Source organism: Cupressus sempervirens, chromosome 8 (assembly GCF_028749045.1).
Source record: "Cupressus sempervirens isolate cs-2001-9-10 chromosome 8, ASM2874904v1, whole genome shotgun sequence".
Taxonomy (NCBI): domain Eukaryota; kingdom Viridiplantae; phylum Streptophyta; class Pinopsida; order Cupressales; family Cupressaceae; genus Cupressus; species Cupressus sempervirens.
The window spans coordinates 562,222,439-562,233,841 of NC_143125.1; the positions used below are offsets into that span (position 1 = coordinate 562,222,439).

General features: G+C 36.0%; 1 pseudogene; it reads left to right on the plus strand.

Annotated features, from left to right (window-relative positions):
- The first annotated feature begins 722 nt into the window (after positions 1-722).
- On the plus strand, positions 723-10,565 carry LOC149543647 (oxygen-evolving enhancer protein 2, chloroplastic pseudogene; annotated as a pseudogene).
- The last annotated feature ends 838 nt before the right edge of the window (positions 10,566-11,403 follow it).

An 11,403-nucleotide genomic window follows, 5' to 3' on the forward strand; every position in this document is an offset into this window, starting at 1 on the left:
GAGAATATGGACACTTTGGTAAAGACTGCTCAAGACATCACTTGAGGAAAAGAGACACAACAGTAAGATGTTATACATGCACTGAACTCATTCATATAGCTAAAAACTGCATGAATATAGGAGGAGTTGAAGATGAAAAGAAAGCTAAGGCTAAAAACATTCGAAAGCAAATGAGGCAACAGTGGATTCCAAAATCTACCAAGCAAGATAGTTCAAGTGATGGCAATGTCACTCAAGAAGTGGATGAATCCATCATTTCCAATTAGATTCATAAAGGATCTGGAACTGTATCTTCAAGCCATATATAGAACAGTTCCATATCCAAGAAAGTAAAATGATCAAATCAGTATTCTAGTTATGCAAAGAATCAAACAAAGCATATCTTTTGCCAAGTTGCATCTACCGAGAAAAGTCGGTTATAGACCTTACCAAGCTATGTCGGTAACAACTAAAAATTTTGTTCAATCACTGAGTTACCAGCTTCTACCAAGAAATTAAATGACAGCCTATCAAACACTATGTCATCTCAGCTACCTTTGTACCAAGCATTTATGGGAAAATTTTTGTCAAAAAGGATAGAATTAATTTTCATTCTTCATTGCGATTTTAGAGCTAAGAAATTTCCAATGATTCCCAAGAAAATTCCAAGAAACTTCAAGTGATTTGAAGTGATTTTAAAACAATAAAATTGTTAATAATTTTCTTACACTTACCGAGCAGCAATGACATCCAAGAGTAGCAGGAGCACCAAGGCAAAAAGAGATTCAGAAATATTGGTAAAGGGCACAGAATGGAAAGCGCCCAACTTCAAGATTGTTTTGCCCATTGCAGAATTAATCGACTCAAAAGGAGCTCAATTGCAAATTTTTCCTAAGGTACTTCTTATCAATGATATTCATACTCATTTCAAATGCTCTTTTCAAGAAATTGGAAAACCTAGAAATGGACAATGCCGTAGGAGAAATGTGTGTAGATGGCTCTCTGAAACTCAAATTCAAGCATCTTGAAACAAAGGGCTTGACCGATATATCGCATATGCCTAGAAGTTTCCAAACCAAATGGATTAGGTATATTTTACGTCAGATGCACAATGGGGATATAACACCCCGCCAAGGGATCCCAAAAGAATAAACCTAAAGTTTCAGAAACTTTGCCAAACATTTTTTTTTTCCCTAGTACATGAAGGGTCAACCATTCACATCAAATCATGATAGCGGAAGCATTAACATTTAAGCATGTAAAGCATACCTAATAGGTTACATTCCTTAAGGATCCCAAAACGTTGAGTCACATTTAATTTAATCAAACTAAGTTTAACAACATCTACTTCCACATTCATATAAATTATAGAAAGTCTAAGATTGATAATATTCTTTTGTTCTAAATGCATCTTGGCAAATCAATTCTGAATGCTCGATCATCTACTAAACATGTCACATGGTGTGATCGGCTCAAAAGGATACAAAAATGCAACGATAATGATTCATCAATCTTATTAAATCCATGATACAAGTACATTCAAGTAAATTTAAACAAATAACATCCATGATACATCCATTCATCACTAAGGATATAACAATCATCGAAAAAGACATCCATCTAACACAATTAATCTAAGTGCACGGTTCCTCCCAACCATCAATAGCATCATTAGACCATCATGGGCCATAGCCATCCCTCCGCGCGTAACATCCCAAGTTACCAAAGAGATCATTGATATTACCAAAGTAGGAATGTCACTCCTAAAATATACTACATCATACGTAGAAAGAAATCTAACTTTTTACAACATATGCATGAGAAATCTAATCATATAAAATAAAGCATAAGATGGTTCTAAAAAGTAGATAACATCATTTATCACATGCTAATCATCAATATAAGAAACATGTCAGTAATTTACATCCATCATAAGATATAATATTTAAGAACAAAATGAAGGTAAATGCCAACTAAGATAGCGTTGAAGGAGATAAACTCAAGACGAAATCCAAATGTCAAGAGTACATCATCCAAAAATCGCCAATCATCATCAATGAAAATCAATAATCACAATAAGCACATTCAACAATAAGTATACCATTAGAGGTACACACAAACTCTATAGAGGAGAGTTAGGCTACATTCTAGGTAGTGTCAACACATGGTTGCTTGAGTTACCCTGGACTGGTCTCTAGATAGACCCTCGACCCTCAAGCGTTGAGTTACCCTAGATTGGTTACTCTGAACCTCAGACCCTCAACGTGGCACATGTGGAACCAGAAATCCCTCTAATGAAGACGAGGAAATCATCCCATTCCCATCCTTAGTCTATGCAAGCACTCAAGACATGGGTGGATCAAATATCTCTAACTTATCTTTTCAGTGTGTTTTCCCCCCATAAATTTTATTTACTAGATTATCACTTATTATATAACTTGCATCAGGTTACCCTGGTATAGACCACTTTGGGCCCCGGACCCCTTCTGCAAGCCACTCCCATTGACATGTACCTAGACATCCTCTCTTGGGAACATAATACACAGTTGTGTCCCATACCACAACCTTCGCAATAATCAAACTTGGTTCCTTAGAAGGCAACCTAAAAATAAGCGGGTACTTCTACCCAAGTAAGCATAAATCCTTTGCAAGGTAAACCTCACAATTATAATCACATGACATACATAAAAATTATAAAAGATATCTCACAAATACCTTTGGTATTCACTGATGAAATCAAAGAATCATATAAAAGCACCTCAGTCATATATAAGTGACTGGTAGCAACAAAAGATAACCCTAATGTTCACAATGAATAATTGAAAGGCAGTAAATATCCATCGACTCTTAGCAAGCATTCTGAAAGTATCTCACTATTTAAGGATTCCAACAAGATCAAGCCAAACATATCACAATATGGCATCACCAAGAATGAATCACTCAAGGTGCTACAACATCACACAAGGAACTAGAAACCAATCAATAATCAACATTACTAATAATTAAAAATAATACTTTGTTAATCTCAAAAAAGCATCTCCCATTATTCAATTGTTGGAAAAAGGAGTTATCAATCTTCAATTAAATAATGTACATTTCATTAACCTTGATACTATCAGTGATCATTTTAGTTAAAACCCATCGCATAACTTACTTTTCAATTAAATTTAACAATTACATGACTTTATAATTCCACTTAACAACTAGCAATCCACTATATCTTGATGCATTAATACTCCAAATGGCATAGAAAGAACTATGGTTTAAATTACTAAAACAATGACTCAATGTCATTATCCAATGATTAGTTCAATCATATCATCCCATACAACCTGATATGATTCTTCAAAAATTATTGTATTAATTATCTTAATATAATTTATCATTCCTTACTCTTCAACTGTTCTATTATTATGAATAGTTCCACAACCTATTGTTAAAGAAAATTAGGATTGTGAATAATTAAATAAATCCCCAATAAAATATTTGTAGTACCACTAAGTCAACAATAAAAGATAAATGTCCTATTTAGCTATTGTCTATAATAAATTGAATTAATTTAAAATAAACAAAACTACCACTCATAACAACCTTCATTAAACTTTTCCATTAATAAAATCAATTTCCAAATGGCCCTACCTTAAAACTAACTCATATTAGCACTAACTAACTAGTGTTTATGAGTGTTGTTGTTTTGCCCATGACCCCCAAACCATATTGTGCAGATCATGTAGACTTATGTCTACAGAGACATTACCCAGCGGTGATTGAATTTAATAGACGCCATTTATGGTGAAGTCACAAATATTTTTGGAGCACCAAACATGGATTTCATTCATTACACTGGCGATGGCCAAGTGAATCCCTAGCAAGGAAGCAAAGTACTCGAGCAAGTTCTGAGATACAAGGACAATTTTGATGGTAACAGTAATGTCTCTATCATGGTTCCACCCACCGACAAGAAATGTATCACTGATTTTGGCGCTCTTGAGAAATTCCTTTCTCAAATAAATTATTCACTTGGCAAACAAGCTCATTCTAGAAAGACAACATTAGAGGGAGGATTGACATGAATTCTTACCACTGGCATTAGAATACTAGCGAATCGCCTAGCATTCGATACCTTTTATCATAGGCATTACCCTACTATTATATGGCCACTGGAGTAGGGCAATACCACCATGCATTTTGTCCCTAGTGGTCCAGCTAGTAATCCATCTCTAGACCATTTAGTAGCAATTAGCTAATTTGAGTAATAAGAATGACCTGCATGAATCCCAGATCGACAGCCATCCATCTTTGAATGCTGTGGACCTTGGAGAGAAAGGGGCAGAGGTGCTTGCAAAATTTGAACCAAAGGTAGTTGATCGAATGGAAAGATCAAAGCCATGTACGAATACAGATTGAGATGGAGAGGGAGACAAAGACCCAGTTTGGGCCTAGTGGACTGAGCATATCCAAGCATCTACAGAAGCTTGTTATTTCACTGTACCTACTATCTATACTGCTATCGATAGAAAGAAGTCTCTCTTCCCCTACTATTCTAAGGGCATAAAAAGAAAGAGGGCATTGAGCACCCATCCAACCAAGTCATTCTGATGAGAGATTGACATGAATTTTGTGGCAACTACATCTTTAATAGAGTTTGGAAGTCACTAGCTGTGATCTCTCCTTAGTTTCATATGCGCAGGGTTTTATACAGTCAATGGTTATTATTATTAGACTGTGCAGCTCCCCATATCACAAGTATATTACATGCTGCAAGTTGATAACAAATATAGGGTTTGTATTCTTTAATCCGGGCACATATATCATGGTGGGATTTATCGGACGGAAATGGAAAACATGTTACCATAGCTGAGAAGTCCAAAAGACAAGAACACGAACAACACATACTTATTGCTGATTTAAATAACAGAGCAATAGTAATAGATCTCATGTGTTTATTTCTAACAAACAAAACTATGCACTTTATTAGCAAACAAATCAAAATTGAGAGAAAGAAGCTAAACTCACTGGGCACCCTGGGGAGGATGTGCTTCTTCATACTAAAATGGCCCCTCCAAGAATCGAGATCGAGCTACTTGCAGTTTTCAACCCCAATTCCATGACTTGCTGATAGAAGAGCATACCAATTTGCAACCAAAGACAACGTAATTGAGCACAATTGTGATGTCACCCCATGCTTCTTGATGTTTTGACTGCTCGTTAAGCATGAAGCACATATATGGTCAACAAATCTTTATCATGGGCAAGTGCCACATGATCCAACCTGACTCTACCAAGGCAGAAGCACTATCAAAATACTCCAAGTTTTCTCCTTATGCATTGATGGTGTTGTTACGACTTTCTCCCCGCTCTCCCTTAAGTGACTAAGAATGCCTGGATATAAAGACCTCTCAAGGAGCACCTAGAATCCTCTAGAAGCAACTATGAGATAAGATAAGCATTGCCAACTAAGAGTAAGCCTTATCCCAACCTTGAGTGATGACAAGGATATGGTTGTAGACATGATGTGCTCAATTGGCATGCTAATTCCCATTATGGAGACAACTCGTGCATAATAGAGGTGCACATACTCCTAGGTAAATATTATGAAAATAATATGCATTCATTTTTTCTAATATTCACTTGACCCCTTTAAATTTAATTTGTAATTTCTTTTCCACTTTTACATTAATTTTTTTGAAACTTAATTGGTAATTAATTATTAACTTAAATAATGATAATATTTAGTAATTTATTTAGAAATGAACACTAGATAAATTAATATTAAATAAATATCATCTCATTCCAACCTTATACTTATAACTTTCATTTTCAAATAAATTCTTTTTTTTTTAATTCTCTTTTATTTAATTAATTTTCCAATTAATTAAATAAATACCAATATTAAAATATCCTTTTAATTTTCTATTAAATTAAATCCTTAATTAAATCTTTTTATTAGACTTAATTAATAGAAAAATACACCAACAAGAGTTTGACAATGATAATAGAGTCGCGACCAAGTGGGAGGCACTACATCCACACTCCTTTGAATTAGGCTTACTCCTGGAAGCCTGCAAAAATGACAAAACTAAGGCACTCACTAAACTAGCCCCATTACAAAGAGACATGAATCAAACTCAATAACTCAAAACTCAAAACTCAATATGCATCTATCCCCACTGTATACTAAAAGTCTAGAAGCCTTTTACTCCAAGCTAAGGTGCACACTCGGGGCAATTGATTGCTTTATGACCACATTGACCACAAGAGTAGAAATCTCTACTAAAGCCTCCCTGAGCCTTAGATGTGTATGACTGATGAAAACTACCAACACTAACACCTTGATTATGGGCCTGAGGGGATTTGATCCAACCTATTCTGCATACTACGCTTCCAGTTGCGATAGTTCCCTAATTGTGAACTACCACTCTTACCATCAAAGAACTTTCTTCTCAGTATTTCCTGATTACCCTTGAAGAAGTTTGGAGAATTTTTAGAACTTCCAGCTCCTTGAGATTGGTTATCCCCAGATGTTCTTGAATAAGATGACCCTTTAGCTTGAATAGCTAGTAGGCCACCTTGACCTGAAGCCACACTCATCTCAACCAAAGTAGCTCACAATATCGCCTCCTTAAGGGTTTTACGTTGGAACACCTTAACACCCCCAATGATGTTAGCATTAAGTCCTCTAATGAAATGTTGGACCATCAATCGTGAGCCATCACTAATTCCTACATAAGACATGAGCTCAAAGAACTTACGTTCATACTCCACTACAGTCTTGGTACCTTGCCTCAAATCATGGAACTCATCTACCCTTTGTTGTTGCCACTACTCTGACAAAAATTGCTCATGAAAGTGTTTGAGGAACAAGTCCCATGTGACAGTCTGCATATTTAGCCCAAGTTTCTTCTCCTCTATTTTCCACCAAACTGCTGCAAAGTCCTCTAAGTGGGTGATGGCATATCTTGCTTTGATATTTGAGTGAAAATATTGCATGGAAAAACACCTATCTAGTGCGATAAACCAATTCTCAGCATCGTATCTAGTAACTTCGCCGTTGAAAGGTTTGACCTTGACTCGTAGTACGTCCTTCATTTCGATGGACTGGCTAGACCGCCTACTGCTCTCTAGGTACCTTTCCCCAGAACTCATGGACCTTTCTCTATCTCCATGCTCTGAATGATGAGCTCTATCATGCAAAGGTAGGCATGCTAGGATCTCCTTGACCAGGTCCCTAGTGGCCAATTCTTCTATCTTAGCATGTGTCTCAACACTATCATCCTTTATGGCTTCTTCCTAAATATGATCTCCTAAATGGACCAAGGAAGGGGTATGTTGATTAGTTATCCCATGGTTTCTACCATGTCCAGAGCTATGACCCTTAGCAGTGGATGTAGAGCTAGAAGTCATCTCTCCTACAACACCCAATACAAGAACGAAATCTAAGAACATGAAGCAATAATCCAGAAAGTTTTATAAATTTTCTAGTTCCATGCTCAAAATAGTTTGGTTTCACGTTTGATTTCAATACAAGTATGTCTTTTTAAATCAGTTACAAGTTTATTGATTACTCAAGTGATGGCGCACATTCTGCCTAGAGTTCCCAATCTTGAAACTCGGCCTCTGATACCAGATGTAACGCCCCGCCAAGGGATCCCAAAAGAACAAACCTAAAGTTTTAGAAACTTTGCCAAACATTTTTTTTTTTTCCTAATACACGAAGGGTCAACCATTCACATCAAATCATGATAGCGAAAGCATTAACATTTAAGCATGTAAAGCATACCTAACAGGTTACATTCCTCAAGGATCCCAAAACGTTGAGTCACATTTAATTTAATCAAACTAAGTTTAACAACATCTACTTCCACATTCATATAAATTATAGAAAGTCTAAGATTGGTAACATTCTTTTGTTCTAAATGCATCTTGGCAAATCAATTTTGAATGCTCGATCATCTACTGAACATGTCTCATGGTATGATCAGCTCAAAATGATACAAAAATGCAAAGATAATGATTCATCAATCTTATTAAATCAATGATCCAAGTACATTCAAGTAAATGTAAAAAAATAACATGCATGATACATCCATTCATCACTAAGGGTATAACAATCATCGTAAAAGACATCCATCTAACACAATTAATCTAAGTGTACGGTTCCTCCCAACCATCAATAGCAGCATTAGACCATCGTGGGCCCTAGCCATCCCTCCGTGTGTAACATCCCAAGTCACCAAAGAGATCATCTATATTACCAAAGTAGGAATGTCACTCCTAAAATATACTACATCATACGCAAAAATAAATCTAAGTTTTTACAACATATGCATAAGAAATCTAATCATATAAAATAAAGCATAAGATGACTCTACAAAGTAGATAACATCATTTATCACATGCTAATCATCAATATCAAAAACATGTCAGCAATTTACATCCATCATAAGATATAATATTCAGGAACAAAATGAAGGTAAATGCCAACTAAGATAGTGCTGAAGGAGATAAACTCAAGACAAAATCCAAATGTCAAGAGTACATCATCCAAAATTTGCCAATCATCATCAATGAAAATAAATAATCGCAATAAGCACATTCGACAATAAGTAAACCATTAGAGGTACACACCAACTCTACAGAGGAGACTTAGGCTACATTCTAGGGAGTGTCATCACATGGCTACTTGAGTTATCCTAGACTGGTATCTCAATAGACCTCAGACCCTCAAGCGTTGAGTTACCCTGGACTGGTTACTCTGAACCCTGGACCCTCAACGTGGCACATGTGGACCCAAAAAGACCTCTCATGAAGATGAGGCAATCATCCCATTCCCATCCTTAGTCTATGCAAGCACTCAAGGCATGGGTGGATCAAATATCTCTAACTTATCTTTTTAGTGTGTTTTCCCCCCATAAATTTTATTTACTAGATTATCACTTATTACATAACTTGCATTAGGTTACCCTGGTACTGACCACTTTGGGCACCGAACCCCTTCTGCAAGCCACTCCCATTGACAAGTACCTCAACATCCTCTCTTGGGAACATAATATACAGTTGTGTCCCATACCACAACCTTCAGAATAATCAAACATGGCTCCTTAGAAGGCAACCTAAAAATAAGCAAGTATTTCTACCCAAGTAAGAATAAATCCTTTGGAAGGTAAACCTCGCAATTATAATCACATGACATACATAAACATTATAAAAGATATCTCACAAATACCTTTGGTCTTCACTGATGAAACCAAAGAATCATATAAACGCACCTTTGTCGTATATAAGTGACTGGTAGGAACAAAAGATAACCCTAATGTTCACAATGAATAACTGAAAGCTAGTAAATATCCATCGACTCTTAGCAAGCATTCTGAAAGTATCTCACTATTTAAGGATTCCAACAAGATCAACCCAAACATATCGCAATATGGCATCACCAAGAATGAATCACTCAAGGTGCTACAGCTTCACACAAGGAACTGGAAACCAATCAATAATCAACATTACTAATATTTAAAAATAATACTCTGTTAACCTCAAAAAAGCATCTCCCATTACTCAATTGTTGGAAAAAGGAGTTATCAATCTTCAATTAAATAATTTACATTTCATTAACCTTGATACTATCAATGATCATTCTAGTTAAAACCCATTGCATAACTTACTTTTCAATTAAATTTAACAATTACATGACTTTATAATTCCACTTAACAACTAACAATCCACTATATCTTGATGCATTAATACTCCAAATGGCATAGAAAGAACTATGGTTTAAATTACTAAAACAATGACTCAATATCATTATCCAACGATTAGTTCAATCATATCATCCCATACAACCCGATATGATTCTTCAAAAATTATTGTATTAATTATCTTAATATAATTTATCATTCCTTACTCTTCAACTGTTCTACTTTTATGAATAGTTCCACAACCTATTGTTAAAGGAAATTAAGATTGTGAATAATTAAATAAATCCCCAATAAAATATTTGTAGTACCACTAAGTCAAGCATAAAAGATAAATGTCCTATTTAGCTATTGTCTATAATAAACTGAATTAATTTAAAATAAACAAAACTACCACTCATAACAACCTTTATTAAACTTTTCCATTAATAAAATCAATTTCCAAATGGGCCTACCTTAAAACAAACTCATATTAGCACTAACGAACTGGTGTTTATGAGTGCTGTTGTTTTGCCCGTGATCCCCAAAGAATATTGTGCAGATCATGCAGAGTTATGTCTACAGAGTCATTACCTAGCGGTGATTGAATTTAATAGACACCGTTTATATGGTGAATTCACAAATATTTTTGGAGCACCAAACACGGATTTCATTTATTACACTGGCGATGGCCAAGAGAATCCATAGCAAGGAAGCAAAGTAATCGAGCAAGTTCTGAGATACGAGGACAATTTTGATGGGAACAGTAATGTCTCTATCATGGTTACACCCATCGACAAGAGATGTATCACCGATTTTGGCTCTCTTGAGAAATTCCTTTCTCAGATAAATTATTTACATGGCAAACAAGCTCAGTCTGGAAAGACAGCATCAGAGGGAGGATTGACATGAATTCTTACCACTGGCATTAGATTACCAGCAGACCGCCTAGCATTCGATGCCTTTTATCACAGACATTACCCTACTATTATATGGCCACTGGGGTAGGGCAGTACCACCATGCATTTTGTCCCTAGTGGTCCAGCTAGTAATCCGTCTCTAGACCATTTAGTAGCAATTATCTAATTTGAGTAATAAGAATGACCTGCATGAATCCCAAATCGACGACCATCCATGTTTTGATGCTGCGGACCTTGGAGAGAAAGGGGCAGAGGTGCTTGCAAAATCCGAACCGAAGGTAGTTGATCGAATGGAAAGATCAAAGCCATGCACGGATACGGATCGAGATGGAGATGGAGACAAAGACCCAGTTTGGGCCTAGTGGACCGAGCATATCCAAGCGTCTACAGAAGCTTGTTATTTCACTGTACCTACTGTTATACTAATGCCGATAGAAAGAAGTCTCTCTTCCCCTACTATTCTAAGGGCATAAAAAGAAAGAGGGCATTGAGCACCCATCCAACCAAGTCATTGTGATGAAAGATTGACATGAATATTGTGCCAACTACATCTTTAATAGAGCCTGGAAGTGACTAGCTATGATCTCTCCTTAGTTTCATATGCGCAAGGTTTTATACAGTCAATGGTTATTATTATTAGACTATGCGACTCCCCATATCACAAGTATATTACAGGCCGCAAGTTGATAACAAATATAGGGTCTGTATTCTTTCATCCGGGCACATATATCATGGTGGGATTTATCGGACGTAAATGGAAAACATGTTACCATAGCTGAGAAGTCCAGAAGACAAGAACACGAACAACACATACTTATTGCTGATTTAAA